Genomic DNA, 3,481 nt, shown 5'->3' on the forward strand with positions numbered 1-3,481 from the left:
TTGTTTTTAGGTCAGATGAAGACACTCCTTGAATACATTTTTCATATTAAGTACAAGGTACCTAGATATTATTGCTTGTTTCCCTTTTGCTTCCTTTTATTTTTTCTAGCTATACCTTCTAGGATGTTGAAGTTATGATATATGCTACTCGGAGTAACTCATTAATTATTTGTTTTGATGTCTGACTCGCAACCAAGTTAGGATCGGCTATATAAATTCTTATTGTGCATGACACTTCATTTATCCCCATTTGGGTCTGATAACTACTTAAAGATTTTAGTGAACGAGAAAACAGGATAAAATATTCTTTCATTTTAGAGCCCAGGAATGGTAGATAGAAACTTGAAAGATATTGACATGTTTCTTGATAGGCTAATTTGAGCAGAGCGGAGCGGAGACCTAATAAAAGCTATAATTCAGAGATGATCTATTGCATGGATTTGCATCAATGTTTCCCTTCTTGCAGCTCCACTTAATACCTTAAAAAAATTCCTGGAATCTCGTTCTTCAGACCCATTATGACTCATGGTACGAGCCGTAAGTTGTGGTATGAGTGGTGAAGTCCTGTCATAAGATGACCAGTGTTAGTTGCTGGGATGGTCTTAGACATTGGAATGGATACTGCATGTGGGTATAAGTCATAAGGCATGGTCATATAGGTGACTCATAAGGTGGACAGTGTTTGATCTTCCTGGTGTTACATTCTGCCATGGATACGGAACATGGGTACGGATCGTATGCTGAGGTTACAACTTGGTTGGATGAGTCATATATTTGACAGTGTATGATCCATGGTTGAGGCTTGGTTATAATTGGGTGGGTATCGATCATAAGATGGGTTACGACTCGTAAGAAGGTTAGTCGTGACCCTGTGTTGGGTTTTTATAGGATTTAAGTAGGGGTATTTTGGATATTTTCCTACTTACCCTACTATGGACCCACAACTTCTAATAAACTTAGGAGGTTATTTACCCTATTATTTTATTCTTAAACACTTATGATCTCTTCCAAACATATCATAATCCTCTTAACAACTTTTGGGCAAGAGCTAAGGTTTCTACTAAGGGATTACTTTGGAGCTTGTCTTGGTGAATTCTTTCCACCAATATTTTTGGTTTAAGGCACTATTCTCTTCCCTACTTGTGATTTCAATTAAAGGCAAGGTTTTATGGTTTATTTCATGGTTTTACTTTTGCATAGTTTTGGCTTTCAACTATTGATTTGAGGGTTTTGATGTTAAAGGCTTGGTTATAATTTCTTATGGTTTTGGATAATGGAATTACATGGTAATTATTTAATGTTAACGAAACTTGGTTTTGGTTATGTTATGCTCCTAAGGTGTTTGATTAAATGCTTATAAAGTTATGTTCATTGCATTGACTCTCTTAAATGGACTCTTGCTTGTTTTCAGCTTATGTATGAAATTATAAATGGCTTATATAGTTTACAAAGGTTAAAGGCTAATAGGTTATGCTTGTGGAGAACATGGTAGTTTCCCAAGAGGTTAATATGGTAAGCAGAAAGGGCACCAAGAGTCCCCTTAATCTAAATGGTTTGGCTATGGATAATGCTTGGAAGTATGGTGGTATGACGATACCACTGGTTTATCAAATAGACCTGGTTAATAAATGGATTATTGGATTGTTTGGACTTGGTTTTAACTAGAAATTAATGGTGATAAGTGTAAGCTAAGCTGCGGAAGGTGGCGATCCCGGAGGGATCAAAACCCAAAACTCATATTTGCCGATTTGAGGGGTCTTCCATGGCCACGTATTACTGTCATATTAAAATTGGAGGGATGCACTATTAATTCTAGGGTAATTTCCTAGTCATCCGATTACACGCACCGGGACCATTTCAGCATGGGGAGCTTAACCCATGTGGCCCGTGGATTGTAGGACGACTAAGTTACACGACCTAGGTTACAGTTTTAAATGACATGCTAAACCCACTCCCTTTTGCCAGCACGTACATTTATGTATGGTTATATGCCTTGGATAGTTTTCACTTGATTTTGATAACTAGCATTAGTTTACCCTTACCCCGATTTTCATGATAGTGTTCACCCACTAACCTGTCTACTAGAGGATATATACCCACGCTATGCAGGAACCAGACATTCAACTCCTCCTTCATAGTACTTGATTTGGGGGAAACTTATTGGACGGAAGTGGTGATCTTTCATCCTTTCAAAAGGCATCATTTCCTGTTTGATATTTTTAGACATTTTACTTTCTTCCTGGATATTGGTTTTGGCCATGGTTAGGGGTATGTCCTAACTAGATATTTGTATTATATTGGATAGAGGTTTTCTGGTACTTCTAGGGTTAGAATGGGCAGGATCGGTATTGGTGTCAGCCTTGACAATAGAATAAGCTGGGAGGCTGGCATCATCGAACATAATTTCTCACTGTTCCATCGTACTACATTTTTGGGTTTAACTTTCATATTATGTCTTAATATTCTCTTTGGTTTTGTATGGTATGGACGGTTAGTTTGGTATGTTCAGACTTGGTTGAATCGGTCATGGTTGCGACCATATCCCAAAGTATTCATGAGAGCATTGCACAATCTTGTTATATGCTTGAAATTTAGCTCATCTAAGGCTGTGTAAGGCTGTTGGGTTGGGTTAAGAAGGTGGGCCCCAATCCTAGGTAGACTTGGAATGCCTATTATGACAAGGCCCTGATCCGTGTTGTGTCAAGAATAGTACAATGATTGTAAATACTTTTTAACTAAAAAATAGATTTTGTGAAGTATAAAAATCTATTAAAACCGAGTAACAAAATGGATGAAACATTTCATATGATCTACATGAAAAATGTTGGAATAGATTTCATGGGGTGTGCTACGCCTGCGATGTAGTGCAATGCTTAGGTGGCACGTGAAGGCCGAGACAGCAAGATACCCTGATGGACCTTTTTAGTTAATATTGTGTGGTGCAATGATCCACATATCAGATATTAAAAGATAAGAACATACACTTTGCTTGATCTTAGCCAAAGGATTGAGAAAGATATGCTTTAACTCATTAACGGGCATCTGCTTATATAGCAGCTCTCGTCTCTCTGTGCACTAGTCATTTTTATGTGGGAAATGTAAGCTTTAAAAAATAACCCCATTGTCTTTGCTTCATATATAGCAGTTGCTTCCTCACATAGAAATGAATACCTAATGATGATGATGCTCAGCTAAACAACTTGCATAAATATGATGTTCAATATTACCTAGATTTAATTTCATTTATCAGTAATAGACTATGTTTTGAACAATTAAATGCCTTAACATTTATGCTAAGAAGAGCAATTATTTCTAGATACATATTTTCAATTGGTTGTTTATTACATTCGAATTTACATTAAATTTTAGATAGATTGGTGTTGCCAAGAGAACTTTGGACTAAATTTAATCATTCAACCATTAATTTGTTTCCATTATTCACCAGATTTATATTTTTCCACATCTTTTTCAGTATAGTGCA

The 3,481-nt window shown here is 36.6% G+C and overlaps 1 pseudogene; it reads right to left on the reverse strand.

Moving 5' to 3' along the window:
* Positions 1 to 2,838: 2,838 nt before the first annotated feature.
* Positions 2,839 to 3,020, reverse strand: LOC124892448 (annotated as a pseudogene).
* Positions 3,021 to 3,481: the final 461 nt, after the last annotated feature.

Source organism: Capsicum annuum, chromosome 1 (assembly GCF_002878395.1).
Source record: "Capsicum annuum cultivar UCD-10X-F1 chromosome 1, UCD10Xv1.1, whole genome shotgun sequence".
Taxonomy (NCBI): domain Eukaryota; kingdom Viridiplantae; phylum Streptophyta; class Magnoliopsida; order Solanales; family Solanaceae; genus Capsicum; species Capsicum annuum.